At 45.9% G+C, this 17,320-nt stretch overlaps 1 protein-coding gene across 1 annotated transcript in view; it reads right to left on the bottom strand.

Moving 5' to 3' along the window:
• Positions 1-15,648, bottom strand: part of LOC138568791 (diacylglycerol O-acyltransferase 2-like) — a 298,181-nt gene extending 282,533 nt beyond the window's left edge. The window contains exon 1 of the mRNA XM_069646567.1: positions 15,532-15,648. The gene's annotated coding sequence lies outside the window, so the exon portion shown is untranslated. The remainder of the gene's footprint in view (positions 1-15,531) is intronic.
• Between the last annotated feature and the right edge of the window lie 1,672 nt (positions 15,649-17,320).

Consider the following 17,320-nt stretch of genomic DNA (forward strand, 5'->3'; position numbering starts at 1 on the left):
AATAGAATGGGTGGTTGCAGGCTTTTATGGCCCTCTGCCTTGTCATGAACTTGAGGGAGGGTTGGGGGTGGTTAGCCTTATGGTTCCGACTCCCACTTCAGAAGCTTTTTGTGCTCTGTCCATAAGATATCTTTTTATTTTATATTTATTTATTGTTTGCTTATTAGGCACTTATACAATAAGAAAATACTATTTAAAATGTGTGTATATGAATGCATACAGTTGTTATGACATGCTTAGAGGAGTGCACCAAGGATTGTCTGGCTAGTTGGTTGGGCAACCGCCCAGCCAGAGAAGTTAATTGCTTGGCAGCTGCAGTGGTGCAGTTGATGTACCTGATGACACCAACCAAAGTCAGTAGGCTCTTATTTAACCACTTCCATAGGCAGTCACATTGAGTGCCGGAAACTGATCAAGTTACACTATTATCCAGGTCTGTACCCTTTCATTGTGCCCCTCACCATGATGGAACTGCCCGTTGAGCAAAGACAAACTGACATTGGTCAATTGAAACAGTTGAGTGAACCGAGCCAATTGATAAATATTGAAAAATGAATCAGAGGTAGGCTGTGGTGATGGACACAGGAAAGTACTAGGATTCATCCCAGAAATGGGATAAGCTCCAGGGTATCCTTTATGTAGCTCCATCTTGGTGCCCTCTCACATAGCCTATGTACTGCACCTAGAAGAATTATGAAGGTTAGCCATTGTGTTACACTTTAGATATTGAGAAAGCAAGCCACTGAATTGCTCCTAGAAGATTTGAAGGTTAGCCAATGTATTGCACTAATAAGAACTAGCAAGGTTGGCCTATGCACAGCACTTAGAAGATGGTGAAGATTAGCCAATGCACCGCTCCCAGAAGAAATTTGAAGGTTAGCCCACTTATTACATTCAGAAGAATTGTGAAGGTTAGCCAATGTTTTGCACCTAGAACACCTGTGAAGATTAGTCAATGTAGTGCTCTTAGAAGAATTGGGAAGGTTAGCCAATATATTGCACTTAGAGGAATTGTAAGGGTAGCCAAGTATTGCATTCAGATGATTCTTCGAGGGTAGGCATCGTATTACACCCAAATCATATTATTGATTGAATCTAGATTATTGTAGGATGTAGCCACACATTGTAATCTAAGTGAGGGCAGAATGTAGCCTGGGTTTGGGATATAGGTGGATGTAAAATGTAGCCATTGTATTGAATCTAGGTGGGCGTTAATTGCAGCTGTTGCATTAATCTAGGTAATTGTTAGAATGTAGCCAATGTATTGAACCTTTCACACTCCATGCTTATGTAAATTAGCCGATGGCACGGACACTGATCCGCATGCCTCTGCCATCATACAACACTCAAAGACACTTCGCACAACACCTCTGCCATAAGAATGCAACTACTGTTCACAACGTAAACTCAATAGATAGCTGCATGCATAATGACTATCCCGCTCTCACATACCCTCTGTAGACTGCTCTCACCACCCATCCACATGCTGGCTCAAAATGGGTGGCTAGCAGGGACTTGGCCACCCTTTCTTATCTTCGAATTGGCTGTTATGCACACATACATACTAGCGCGTCTCAAATTTTCCCAATCATGGACGTCGGCGCGTTGTGACCATACCGATGATGAAAGGGGCTATACAAATGACGCAATATAATACAATATTAATTTGACCCTCTAACGTTAACAATAGCGGGCTGATAAGTTTCATATTTGACAGCCAACCCAAGCCAAGTTGTAACATGTTTTTTATGATGCCTCGCTTTCGGGGCAAGCGCAGCGGAATCAGGAGCGTGTACCCAGATGTTTCAGTAGCGGCAGGCAGGCAAGGAACAGACTGATCTAGCTGGTGAATTTTGGAAGGGAGATGGGGAGCTGTGGCATTTTGGGTGGGAGTGAGGGGGGCTGGTTAATTTCCCCCCCACTCATTTGAGCTTGGAAAGAAAATGCAGGATGGGTGCAGAGAAGAGAAGAACGCTCCAGGGGTCTCTCAAGCATTAGAAGGGCCACGTGAAAATGAACACTCTCCATGCCCAGCTGCATTGAAGAAACATTCAGGAATAGTGGCACTAAGCGATCATAGGGCCCTCTCACTTTGCCTTTGCATTTTAATATTTCTGTGTTCAAATTTATGTAGGAGTGTCTGATATTTTTTGAGGTTCGGCACTTAGGGCAGACGGACTGCCTTACTGTGGTATCAGGTAATATCATCCCCTTACATATGGTCGCCATACATAATGTTGCCAGGAAAAGGTTGTGGTGACATATATATGGGGTGAAGGCAAGCGGGGGTTGTGGAGCTATCCTCCGCTCCCATTGAAAAAAAAGGGGTTGGGGTTGTGGGGGTTCCCCCGCATTTTCAATGGAATAATGTCCCTTCACAAAACTGCAGGCGATATTTCTGTGGGGACATTATTACATGGAACTCTTACTGTGGGTCCTCCCAGAATCCCTCCCAACAATGCATGTCCAAGAAGTTTTACCAATAGAAGGCTCCCATGTGGGGCAGCATCCATCACTCAGTTAGACATCTTGACCCCACTGGAGGAGTAGGAGCTGGAGCACTTGAGACGATTGCCCTCCTTTGGAGCTCAACTGGCTACACCTCCAACCTCATCCCATGAAACACTCCTTCTTTCTAGCCAATCTCTCTTGGATTTCAAATCAATACAGTCAATTTGCTTTGTCATTCTGGATGAAGAATGAAAGACTGTCAAGATCGTCAAGATCTCATGACTTATCAAGACCTGGAAAGGTAGTTTTTCTAGTTAGCTTAAGTTTTATTTTATTTTATGTTTTTGTTCTTTTTCGCTGGCAGTTGCCATTTATCTGAATTTTATCCGCAAATGTATTATAACGCAACTTCCTGATATCATTCGCAAACTCTTTATTTTGCACCAGGTTTAATTTTGTCTATCTATATTCTAGATTTTGTCTACTGTTAAATCTCAGTTACTAGTTTAATGGTATCCACTAAAGAATAATTGCTCATTTTACTATAGCGATAGGATAGCCCAGTGGATAGAGTGCTCGCTGCTGCGATGTGCGTGTGATCTGCAGGTTCGAATCCCAGCAAGGCCATCTCAGCCTTTCAACCTTCTTAGGTCGATTAATGAGTACCAATGCAGGCTGGTTCATATTGTATGCATAATTGTTCTATAAAATAGTGATTAAACGTAAGTGCTATACATTATCATTTGGCTTTGGAGGTCTGCTTACAATCCAGTAATTTGACAGTGTTGATCTATACACACAGATATTAATGATACATATGGTGATCCATTCTTGTATGAAATGTATATCACATTGGTGAAATCATAACCATATTATTCGTAGTGTACTTGGGAACAATGCTATTTGATGCCAATTCCTGTTTTGCCAAGGGGTGAAAGGTCATGTTTTATCACTTCCCGGGATGTCACTTTGAGGTGGGGTCAAACGACATCACTTCCGGTGATGTCATCAGATGTCAAGGGTTGTGAGGTGAGGGGTGGGCCACTTTTTTGAGGCGAGGGGTGGGCACTTTTTTTTGGGTGTCCGGTCATATTTCTTGTCCCAGTCCGACCCTGATTCCGGCAGGGCCGAACTCAGCCTTTCATCCTTCCGAGGTCGATAAATGAGCACCACACACTGTGGGTAATAAGCAGCGCTCAGATACCTGAAGGCTCGTAGCGCTATATATATATACTAAATTAAAATAATTGAATTAAATTGCTACTCCAAAGCACGACGATTTCCATTTTGGTGGCAGTTTATTTTGCTAATAGAGAACAGTGATGCTGAGGGTTCATTCATCCCTCCCTGCACTCATTCCTGCCCGTCGTGCACTCACTCTTTAGTATATGAAGTGGCGCTGGAGGGGGGTTTGTAGGTGTTAGCATCCCCCAGAGAGAGGGGTTTTGGAGGTGTTAGCATCGCCCAGAGAGATCGAGGGGGACAGGGCTCCTTCAGAGCCATGGCTGGCATGGCAAGGGTTGCACACTGTGAGCGCCAGCAATACCTTGCTTTGACTCGCTGTATTTTTTTTGTTGGCTCTAGGCAAATGTATTCGACCCAAACCTGACAAAGCCAGTCTTTATCAGTGGGATGGCGGTGCCTTTTACACCTCAATGGGAAATGACAATCAGTGTTGTTTACGTAAGCGGACGCCTTAAAAGTTGCAAGATCATGTGCGGCTTTTGGCTTCAAATAAATAAAAAAGCCCAGTGTGTCTTGCTAACCTGGTATTATAATGTCTCAAAAGAAAAAACATACACCCAAGACTAAAAAACCATTTGCTTAATTTGAACACCATCGGTTAATTTCCATAACCTGCTGCACTTTTTTATTTTGTTGTGGGCCTACAACTTGTATTCATATCGTGCATAAGAAGCAGATGCATGAAAATCAAATGTTGACTAAGAGAAGGTGACGTTATCACACAGGTACAATAAACACATCTAGAATGGGGCAACGTGAAGCGTGAGATGCAAGGCCAGTCCCGGCTTTTAGGTTCACATCACATTGCTTCTGGTACTTATAGGCCTCTATTTGTAGGGAGAAAATAAACCTACAAACACTCGACACGAATTCAAAAATGCCAGAACGTGCAAAACATCCTAACCGTAAGGCAATTTAAGAGCTTTGTGTTGCCTATTTCTGGTTAGAATCAGCTGGTCTAATGCAAATGTAGTTATTGCTCTGACCCTAAGACTCATGCAGATCTGTCAGTGTGCCAGTGCTAAGAGCAGCAACAATCTGGGTGTTGAGATGGCTCTACCTTTGTTACAGGTGGCACTGCCCTGGTAGATTCCCAGTTTGGGCATGCCATCATGAAATGACATATCATGACGTGACGGATGAGGGCATGTCGTGGCATGCAATGATGTTTCACTCATGCCATGATATGGCATGTTATTCCCTGCTGCACTATAACATGTGCATTGTCATGGTATGTGCCTGTTGGATTGGTCTTCACAGTATGCTCACATTGGCATTCCCGGCCAGATGGACATTCCTAATAAGCTCCCAGATTGGATATTCACAGTACTCTCCTAGTGTGCACACTGTCAGTATATTGCAATGATAGATCCCAGCTCTGGATATCACAGAGGGCAAGCTGCCATTGGAGAATCCCTGCATATGATATGAATATGATATAAGTCATTTATAGCGCACCTATACACAGGTGTTTCTAGGCGCGAAAAGACCATGGAGGAAGAAAGAGGGAGGACAAAACAAAGCATCTTACTAGGCCTTGTGTCATTCAGATCGTGCAAGTGCGATACGCAAAAGTGCAGGTGTGGGGGAGAAGGGAAGTGCCCGGGGGAGGGGAAGTGCAATCAGGGCAGCAGTGCTCCGAGTAAGTGCAGCCCGGGCAGTGACGCTCTGGGTAAGTGCAAGGAGGCAGTGCGCTGTAGGGTTCTGGATACAGCCCAGATACAGCATAGGCAGCTCAAGCTTTAAAAACACCACAGGCCTCATTACGAGGTGGGCGGAATGGGTTTACCGGTACCGGTAATGGTGCTGGTAAACCCTTTCCGCCCTATTACGAGGTTCCCTTGCGGGACCCGCTCAGAACGTCTGGTCAGACTAGATGTCCTTTACGGGTCCCCCAAGGGGACCAGGGAGCCCTATCGGGGCTCAAATGGGAATGGGGATGGGTTTTTTGAATGAGGAATTACCAGGTCCTCCAAGGTTGGAATGACCCGGTAATTCCTCATTCAAGGAACCCAGACCTGGACACGCTAAAAGCACCATGGCTACCTCCAAACTCGTAATGAAGCCCCACGTCTCTGTATAATAACCGCACACCCACATGGATGCAGTGTGTACATTTCTGTTTTAAGGGGACAATATTTCAAATAACATGAATGAGTGTAGTGCTGGTTTAAGAATCGGACAATATGGAGGCTGCTGGAGTACTTAGGCCAGGCCAGAATAACGCAGCACTGGCCTGGTTAGATGCTAGACTCCTTGTTGACACTGTGCACAACTCGCACACATATATGTGTTTCCTCTTGGCATACATACGCCAGGAATAATCGTTTTGCATTACTCATGCCCTTCACGTTTATGTTTTTTTTTCTAACCCTTTGCCATTATAATTGTGACGGTTGATTCTGGATAACACTGCTCAGTCTTTGAAAATAGATAACCTGCAGTAAAGCTTTTTGAATAGGACCACACCTGCAGAATGGCATGTGGGCTACCCTGCACAGGACCAGATGCAGTGAAAGAATTGCGGTTCGTCCTTGAAGTTCTCGCGATATGCCGGCACAGAGGGGTTGCTAGGGGGGGGAGGGCAGAGGGGGCTATAGCCCCGGATAGAAGCTCAGGGCTTACAACTAAAAAGGCTAGCTAGCCCCCAGTCCTGACAGCCCCAACATTAGCGTAGCCCCGGATCTTTTCCAGACCTAGCAACACCCCTGCCCTGGAAGCTGAAAGTGTACTCTATAAGAATGATCTAATGAGTGCTTTAGTGTACGGGAGGGCAGGGTTGGGACAGTGGTCGAAGTGGGCGGAGCGGTCGGGAGCGGTGCTCCTCTACTTCTTTTAATTACGATTTACCGTCCTATAATTTTATTTTAAAAAGAAACCGTTCCGGAACGGTTTCTTTTAAAAATAAAAGTGTAGGAAGAGGTTGAAACGTGCACTTTCAGTGCCCTGCACAGGACGTTTCCTTGAAGAGCAGGCACATGTGTTTTGGGGTTTTTATTGTGCATGGGGGGGAGGGTGCGGCAATGGGGTCTGTGGGGAGCGGTGCAGGCCAGTAGAGAACATAGTTCCACTACTTTTTTTCGTACACTTCGACCACTGGGTTGGGACCAGGGTGTGGGGAGGGAAGCGGGGGGAAGGCGAAGGGCAGACATGTAACAGAGGGCCATGAATGAAGACGTTAGAGAACGAGCTCTGTCTTCGCCCCTCTAATACTGCATGTCGCGCGCGCGCGCGCGTGTGTGTGTGTGTGAGACGGAGGACCGGATCAGGATTGGGAAGATGGCAGGCAAGTGTCAGACACTTACAGCTTACCCGCCCCTTGCATTTAGGGAGGGAGGCACTTATGTTCGCTGCCCCCCTTGGTGAAGAAGAGGGCCTGTGTGCAGTGTAGGCTGGTTATAGATTGTGGTGTTCACCGGGCTTGTTGTAGTCAGCAGTTCTAAGATGCTATTTTCCTTCTTTCTCTTTTTGTATACATGTATATTTGTTGTGTGCTGTGTCATTTTTCCCTGCCCTGCATAGGATGCGTGGCTTCATTACCAATGATGATGGCTGGAAGAGGCGAAATAACCATCGTGTTAAGCTATTTGGATGGGTTGTGAAATACAAGTACAGATATCTGCGTATTCTTAGGCATCATAGCATTTTGGTTTACTGCTCGATGTAAGCGGAGGCATTTGAACACCCTGCGTGACATAAGTGCAGATGTTGGAAATATCCCTGTGAAATATAGGTATAGGCATTCAAGCATACTGTGAAATGATAATGCAGGTATCATGACAATGCTGGGTATGAATATATATACTTGAAGGGTGCTGGGTGGGGGCGTGTGTGTGTAGTTGTATCATGTTATATTGTGAAATATCAGTGAAGGCGTATGGACATAACATTCCACTTGGATCTCTCCTTCAGATGACATCTAGAGACCTTCACCAAATGCACAACCTATCAGCTTGTGACGCCCTGCAAGACCCCCCTGTCCCTCCCGTGCAACCGCCAGGGGGTACCTATGAAAGCACCGGTGCTGTCCCGAATTCGCTCCAGTAACACTATCTAAAGGTTCCCGCGGCACCATTCCACAGTAAGGCACCTTTAGACGCCCACCAGAAGAAACAGCCCTGGGACTCCAGACCGTCCCCATGAAAGTAAATATTTTCCAATTGCTTACAAAAGGTATTTGCTGAAGGTAGTATAAATCCCTTTATAGGCCCAGACACCAATTAGGGTCAACTTTCCCTGACCAAGAAAACAGTCATGCAATCCCTACCCAGAAGATCTCCACCACATCCCATTTTTAAAAAATGGCCCGTTTCAACCTATCTAAACCTGAGTACCTACAAACGCTGCTCACCAAGCACAGCCCCGTACTAAACCTTTGAAATTAAGATTGGATAAGCAACAGCTACAAGCAGCTCCTGGGTATCCAGCAATAACCAGTCACCAGGAGCTGCCACTGGGGAACGAGGAGCTAGTACATAGCGTTACAGAAATCTAACTTCCACATACAATTCAAACATATAATTGTATCCATTATTCATGACCCCTCATGCTTCAAATGTAAAATTGGTGTGTCCTAATATTTATTTATAAATTGTCCTAAACGCACAAAGTTAAATTCACAGTTGTATTTATTCGGCATCATTGGCCTAGGGAGCCAAAAGTAGCTCCTGGTAACTGTTCGTTTTAGGATAATCAGGATCTGCTGGGCTATAAACCGATGCTACATAGCTGCCAGCTCCCCTCGATTTCTAACCCTGCCTTAGATCCAGTAGTACCTGAGTGACTCACCTATACAACTATGAATGAAGAAAGGTTGAAGGCAAAGCCAGGGTCGGACTGGGACAAGAAATAGGCTGGACACCCAAAAAAAAGTGGCCCAGCCCTCACCTCAAAAAAGTGGCCCTCAAACCATCATCCGTAAATCGCATCAATTCACGACTTCACCGAAAATGCTACTTATGGAGAGTTCATGTGTCTGTTGCATGTTATGTTATATTTTTGCAACTGAGACATTTTTTCTTTGGTGCCTGAGACAATTGTGTGCCCAGCCAGGCCAGTCCAGGCCGGCCCAAGACCCCCTGCCCTTGTGTAGACTCAGTGTGTGTGAAAAATCCTGAATCATCCCCCACTTACTTGCTGCCGCTGTGACACAGTGTTAAGGCAAGCAGGCAATGTGTTAGGTGTGCAGAGAGTTATGATAAAGCAGGCCAGCTGTTTTTTAGTTCTGCGGATAGCTTATGATAAAGTGGGTCTGGTCATGGATAAAGTTCCGGAAAGGGAGTTGCAATCCCTTCCCTTCGGTGCTAGTATGTGTCTCTGCTTTGTCAAAAATGTGGGAGAGAAAATATGCCCTCTGCCCTACCAGCGACAAAGGCTTCACTACATCAAAATGCCATGGATCCCATTCCAGAAACTGACCAAGAGTACAAGCTGTGTGTGCCATAGGTCTGGGCAGGTATGAGCCAGTGCCTTCCCTTCTAGAGGATGTTCAGGACTATAAGGTGTTTACACTTATTACGTATAATGGAGTCAAATTCACTTCCCAATATTCATCATTACTTTAGTGCCAACAGTGAATGGACTGTTAGCGCTGCAACATCCAGCTTAACTCCAATGCTGCTAATGCTTTGTTCTTGTAGCTCTGATGATCATGTTTACTCAAGGCTTTGCCCGTATAACTTGAAAAAACCCAAAGAAAATGCTGAACCTAAGATTGAAAATCCTGGTAAAAATGCGCAAGTGATGCAAACTAAGCAAATTGGTACACATGCGATTAAAAATGCACAGCGCAAAGAAGGGCAACATATGCAAAATCAGCCTCGAGAGCAGGGGTAATTCACACAAAGGTTGGACTCTCTGTATTTGGCAGTGAGAAATATGCATCTTCTGTGTGTTTACAAGGATAGCATTCTGAGGTCAGGAGATGCAAAAGGATATACATTCAAAGGTCACGTTGTTTGAAATGAGCCAGGATGGTCATTTCCGCTTTTGCACACTGTGAATAGAATTATTAGCCAGTTGGTCTACAATGGCTCCATGTTCCTTCCAACATCGAAAAGTATGATGTGCATGTTCACCTCTTACCTCCTGTCCAACGACGCCGACGACGGCTCCTCCTCTCCGCTGCTGCCGGCTGTGCACACTGGCTGCAGCTGTGAGGGCGGCCTGAGCCACAATGAGGTGCCCAAGCAAGAACTTGGTGTGGCGGGAGGGCCGGGCAATATTCGGTCTGCAGACTGCCTGCTACTGCTGCTTCTGTCTCTGTGTGTGCAGCTGACTATGTGCCCAAAATGTCCAGGGTCCGAATATCCTGAGTCCAGAGGCAAAGAGATGTCACGTCACCACAGAATTGGCCTGACCTCCAGGCCTGGAACTGGCGGCGCCAGAGTCTGTGTCTGTCACTCTGTCCTGTATTTCATTGGCCTGTGCTGTTCAACGGCGGGCCCAGCCCCAGGGACTCAGAAGGTGCATTCAACTTTGCAAGTGCAACTCATTTGTTGTTGTTGGCACCTGCAAAGTTGAAAGCAACTTAAATGGAGAGTGCACTGTTTTGTTGTATGCTGCATATGCACACAACCGTGAAGGCTGCAGCAGCCCAGAGAGCCCAGTCCAGGTGACACAGGTGATAAAATTTGCACTTGAGGCTGGGTTGAGGAGGCAGGCCAGCGGGCACCACATGGCGGACCGTCCATACTGCAGGCATCATAAAAATAATCATCAAAGCAAGATAATAACGTGTGTTTGTAACCTTGCTTTGATGAATGTTCACATCCGCTGCTGCTGGCAAGCTGCTCCGGCCGCGGCCAGAAGGCAGCCAGAAAGTAACATAAGTTACAAACATCATTTTCACATAAAAACACCTAATAAAAATGGCCCTGGGGTGGCTTGATGGAAAACTGGCCCCCTGGTCCTCAAGGTTGTTCGGCCAGTGGCCGAACGACTGATAGCCCCAGTCCGACCCTTGGCAAAGCCATCTGGGTACAGGAACACACATATAGAATTCTCATGCCCCTCCCAGTCACACAAGAGCCCTGATGAGCCCTGCTGCCTACAAGAAGAACTTGCGTCTGTCTAATCCTACTGCAGATCTAAGGGTGTTGTATGCTGGCTCTCCTATCTCTTCCAACTTCAGTTTCATTTTGTATACTTTTGTTCTATGCCCAATATTCCTTGCTGCAGCCCCTTTCTTTTTCCTGCCTAAATGGACAATCTCTTACCCGTCCCACCAGAGAATGCTTAATGGGAGGGCAATATTTCATAGGCCAGATCACAATGCACAATCTGTGTAAGTCAGATTCAGCATTTCCTCTTTCTCTGGTTGATAAATGTGAGTGTTTATATACTCTGATGATATTAACATCTACTGCACTCCAAAAACTATGTAGATGTACCTAAAGCACCAGTTATAAAAACTAACATAGCATCAGTATGGTGCAGAACTAGAGCATCAGATATGGGCTGTAAAAGCTGTGTGACCAGACCCAACGAACAGCAGAACATAATAGTTGGGAGAGGTTGAACTGAATTGCCAAGTCTCAAATCACAGCTTTGCCACCAAACAATCCTGTGAGCCTGGACAGATCATCTTATTTTACTATGGCACTGTGCTTTCTTTAATGAAACAATATGTAGTCTCACATTCTAGAGGCACTGTTTATCCAATGTTTGTATAACATTGCTTGTTCTTTCTTTTCATGTAGGGCATTTGAGCGGTAAGGGTCTTAGACAGGAGACATCCAACCTAATGTCACAGGCTTCAGGCAAGCTTATTTCCAGATCTGCTTATTTGACACAATTTCAAATATTATTCACATCATTCACTGCAGAGAGAGATCTACCCCCTCTCTCTGCTTGGAAAAGCCTTTGATCTGCAAAGAGTTGGAGATAGAAGACCAAAGGGCTGTAGCAGGGAGGTATTTAGGGAGAGAGAGTTGGGTGTAGCCGGGTCCCAGGCCCCAGAAAACTTTGTGAATGATGAAGAGGGTTTTTAACTTGATCCTCACAGCAACCGTGTGCCAGTGGAGAGTTTAGCGCTGGAGAAATGCGGTCCCTGTGCTTGAGGGCAAGTATAGGGGCTTCATTACACGGATGGCGGAGAACCATGGCGCTATTAGCGCCATGGTTCATGCCGGTAAAATACCGGCACCGCCTTGGCGGAAAGGGGAATTACTACCCCATTCCAAGGTTGGCGGGGCGGTAATTCCCCCTTCCACCATTGCCCTTCCCCATTCCCATTTTTGCCCCATAGGGCATAATGGGAATGGGGAAGGCGCTAATTACGGTACCGCAAATTGCGGTACCGTAATTAGCTCCCTGGGTCCCTTTGCGGGTTGGTTTTTAACGCCTGCAAAAAGCAGGCATTAAATCCCCCAACCCGCAAAGGGACCTTGTAGTAAGGCGGTAAGGATTTACCGGTACTGGTATTTTACCGGTACCGGTAAATCCTTACCGCCATCCGTGTAATGAGGCTATAAGTCTTACAGTCCTATTCAGGATTAGTTTAAGGGGTCGAAGAGATTCTCACTATAAGGAAAAAATACCAGTCCCACAAGTGAACAAGAGCAAGCAACTAATCTTGACTCCTTCCCAGATGCATACACTGCATTTAAGAGCACATATTACAGAAGCATTTGGTGAAAAAAAAACCTAATGTCTCAGCCACAGCAACCTAACCTGCCTTGCCACTTTCTAGCTTTGTGGTTTGGAGGTAGTCCCTCAACTTTAAAGAATTCAATATTGCAGTTAGATCTCTGAAACTGCTCAAAGTCAGTTCATGCACATAAAAGCCACGTATTCTTAATTCTTGCAGCATTGACAATACATGTGTCCTGATTAGGGTAGTAAAGTCAGCAGCTGAAAAGCGTAAACATGTCTATAGGGGTTAAGTGTGGTTCCTGCCCCCATTGCTCAGTAGTAAGGAGCAGGTGCACCTTTGCCCCCTTTTACACAGGCCTATGGTTGGGATACATGCACTTTCATGGTAACGACTAATTAGTATGCTCCATCTATATATATATATATATATATATGCTTGAGTACTGTACATTCTATGCGCTTGTTCATTTCGGTTCTGTGTCTATGCTGGGGTACATGTACCTTTTTCATATCACTAGTTGCCTTTCCTGTGGCCATGCTAGAACACAAGTACTCTGTTCGTAGCATGCTTGTGTTGTCCTTGAAATGTTGCATGTTTATTAGCCTGATTCCAGCACTGATTAAAAGCTGTCCTGAGAATTATTTTGAGGGGACCACAAAGTTGCCAAACCATTGTTACACAAGACAGCGAAGGAAGGGGGATACTGAATTGAGAATATTTGCTTTGCAGAGCAACCGGCAATGCTACAGCATGATAATGCCATATCACTAAAGTTTATTTTTCCAAACTCCACCTGCGTACATGCAATATTGGGTTCGTTTTGTGTAAAATTGGGCTGGTTTTGGGCTACTTTCAACAGCTATTCTGTTTTTAGTCCTCCCAAGGGGTTACCTCTCTATCCCCACCCTCACTAACTTTACCCCCACCCGCCCAGTCCTACTCGCACTACCCCTACTCACCCACTAGCACCCATTACATATTCTGGTTGGGTTTTGTCTGGGATATTTTAGGCTGCTTTTGACGAGTGCTTCCGAGACTACTTTGTTCTTCATGTCTTCTGCCCCCAACCAACTACCACCAACCACCCATTGGCAGCCACTCTCTCTACCTGTACACCCTCCTACCCCAGTTATATCTACCACCATCCTCCCACCCTACCGCCAATCGCTCTACACCCACCCACCAACCCGAACCCCCTTTCCCTGCCCCCACCCGCCAATCCTACCACTGTTCATTCTGCCACCACCTACCCAACGTACCCCACTCTCTCTACTCCTTCCCCACACACCCTACCACACTCTCCCTACCCTCCCCCACCATCCCCACTCTCCCCACCCAATACACCACCACTCTACCTACCCTGCTTTCTTTGGCCCCACTGACCCCACAACCAATCTCTCTAACCCTAAAGAACACCCATTACATGGGCTGGTTGGGTTTTGTTTGCACTATTTTGGACTACTTTGAAGAGTCCTCCCGAGACTGCTTTGTTCTTCATGTTTTCTGCCCCCAAACAACTACCACCACCCACCCAGACTACCCCCACTCACTCTAACCTACCCTCTTTTACACCACTCTCTCTACTCCCACCCACCCCACAATCTCTACATACCCACCCTCTCTCTACCGCCTACACACCCATCAAAACCCCACTCTCTCTACCACACCCAACCTACTCACGCTCTCCCTACCACTCTCACTCTCTCTACCCCACACGCCTTACCCACAGTCGCACTACCTCACCCACCCACCCTAACCCCTCTCTCTCTCTTTATCTCCAGCCACCCACCATGCCCCCACTATCTCTAGCCCCACCCATCCTAGCATCACTCTGCCTACCCCCACCGCCCACCCAAGCCCCAAAACTACCCCAAAACACTCTCTCTACTGCCTCTCGCCCAACCCACCACCATTTTCTCTACCCCCACCAAACCCACCCTGCTCTCTCTAACACTACCCACTCTGCTCTCTGTACCCCCTGTCACCGACAGCACACCCCACTCTACTTCCCCCACTCGCTCTACCCTGCATCACTCTACCGCTGCCAGCCACCCTACCTCATATTTCATCTTGCTCATCAGTGGCCCCCTCTATCAATGGCTTGCTCCATTGCTCTGTTACCCTTTTCATTCACTTGCACTCTCCTCCTGGTGCCTGTAAATGCAAAATGCAAAGACCAGCAGTAAACGCCCACACTATCGGCTTTGCCAATGCTTGTTGACCTCTGCTAGGGCGTCATGGCAAGCTTTGTGTTATCATTGCAACAAAGAAGGGAGGGGGAGGGACACAAAATCCCACAAAATAACTGTGGATTGCCACGCTTCCACATCTGTTCATTAGTATTGCTCCTGCACTATGGAGTACTCTGCTTCTCTGGTAGAACTTTCCTTTTGATAACATTCATTTCGCAATGTTAATTACCCATATATGTAGCACAGAATCCCTGCTACCGTCTGATCATTACTTTGGGGGAAACTGTAGCCCCCACCGGAAGGCAATTCCCTGACATACAGTAGGCAATTGAAATTACCCCGGCCATTGCAACACGCAGAGGGAAAACTGAGGGAGTAGACACAAGCTCGCATACTCCCAGCATTACAAAACACAGTGCTAAATAACGTGCGCTTTGCCACACAAGTGCAGGTACTCCATATGCGTTGCGTCAGGAAATGTAATTGCCTTCTCTTTTTAACGTTTTATCACCTTGGCTCAGGATGCATGTGGGCGTCCATGCAACAATATACACAGGGCTAGCACAACTGTTTGACTTCAAGTAGAGTTTGCAACCTTTGGCGCTCCCGATATTTTCATTCACAGCTCCCAATAGCCGTAGCCAGCAGAGTCAACGGTGAAGGATCATGGGAGTCGTAGTACAAAACACCTCAAGAGCTGCAAATTTCAGACAGCTGGCTTAGTGGGTGGCACGAGGCAGTGCACGCTAATTAGTGTATTGGGAGGCTCCCAGGAGCAGGCGTAAGAGAGGAGATGGTGCCTATATATACAGAGGAAAGGAGCCCCATGTTAGTGTCTGTGTTGGGTTATGTTGCAAAAGAAAAGAGCAGTCAGAAGAACGCAGCAGGTTGGTGCCGCCAAAAGGCTGTCAGGGCGAGGGCAGGGTATGTCGCATGTTAAAAAGACACCCAGAGGCAGGGGATCAAAAAGGGGAGGGGGGTGTATTCGATACATGGGACCTGTGAAGGTAGAGCAGAAGGATTGGAATCCCGGAGGCTATGCCTTACCTTGTACCCAGGCGAGCCGGCCTTTCCACGCTTCAACACCGGTGGACTCTGCACTTTGGTCCAGTCACCGACGTGGTGTGGTGGTGACAGCCCTGCTGGGAATAGTACTCCTCCCGCTGCGCTCAGTCACCAAATGATAGCAGGAAATAACTGAAACACTGCATGATAACAGGTGCAAAGGAAGCACCGGATGAGAACAGGTCCAGTTGAATCATGGAAAGATAACAGGTGGCAGCAGAGATAGTGAACGATAACAGCTGAGGGAGGCTCCGACAGGCATGCTGGAATGATGTAAAACCAGGAACAGACTGAAACGGCCCGGAATGGTACCATCATATATAAAACAGCAGCAAAAATCACCTGAAAATGATGCAAGCACACATGAAGAACATTTTGGAAATGGGGAAGGTTGAACAATGTGCTGTCATTAACCCATTACTGCCCAAAATCTATATTTTCACATGAAAAAGTACACAGGCCGGAAGGGTACCCTAATATAGAAAACGGCAGCAAAAATCACCTGAAAATGATGCAAACACACATGAACATTTAGGAAATGGGGAAGGTTGAACTATGTGCTGACATTAACACATTACTGCCCAAAATCAACATTTTCACACAAAAAAGTACCCGGAACAGGGTGCAATGCTTCCCTAATATTTAAAACGGCAGCAAAAATCACCTGAAAATGATGCAAACACACATGTAGAACCTTTTCAAGGTGGGAAAGGTTGAACAATGTGCTGTCATTAACCCATTACTGCCCAAAATCTATATTTACACGAAAAAGTACACGGAACGAGCCGGAATGGTACCCTAATATATACAAAGGCAGCAGAAACCACCTGAAAATGATGCAAACACACATGAAGAACATTTTGGAAAGTGGGAATGTTGAACAATGTACTGTCATTAACCCATTTCTGCCCAAAATCTACACTGTCACACAAAAAAGTACGCAGAACAGCCTGGAACGCTACCCTAATATGTAAAACAGCAGCGAAAATCACCTGAAAATGATGCAAACACACATGAAGAACATTTTGGAAAGGGGGAATGTTGAACAATGTGCTGTCATTAACCCATTACTGCCAAAAATCTACATTTTCACACGAAAAAGTACACGGAACGGGCCGGAATGGTACCCTAATATATAAAACGGCAGCAAAAATCACCTGAAAATGATGCAAACACACATCAAGAACATTTTGGAAATGGGGAAGGTTGAACAATGTGCTGTCATTAACCCATTACTGCCCAAAACCTACATTTTCACACAAAAAAGTACAAAGTACACGGAACGGCCAGAACGGTACCCTTATATATAAAACAGCAGCAAAAATCACCTGAAAATGATGCAGACACACATGAAGAACCTTTGGAAATGGGGATGGTTGAACTAGGTGCTGTCATTAACCCATTACTGCCCAAAATCCACATTTTCAGACAAAAAAGTACTCAGAACGGGGCTGAATGCTTCCCTAATATTTAAAACGGCAGCAAAACTCCCCTGAAAATGATGCAAACACACATGAAGAACATTTTGGAAATGGGGAAGTTTGAACAATGTGCTGTGAACTCGTTAATGACCAAAATCTACATTTTCACACGAAAAAGTACCCGGAATGGGCCAAAACGATACCCTAATATATAAAACGGCTGAGAAAAGGATGCAAACATACATGAAGAACATTTTGGAAATGGGGATGGTTGAACAATGTGCTGTCATTAACTCATTACTGGCCAAAATCTACATTTTCACACAATAAAGTACACAGAACGGTCCAGG

The sequence above is a fragment of the Ambystoma mexicanum genome, chromosome 1p (assembly GCF_040938575.1).
Source record: "Ambystoma mexicanum isolate Mex_15411 chromosome 1p, UKY_AmexF1_1, whole genome shotgun sequence".
NCBI classification, from domain to species: domain Eukaryota; kingdom Metazoa; phylum Chordata; class Amphibia; order Caudata; family Ambystomatidae; genus Ambystoma; species Ambystoma mexicanum.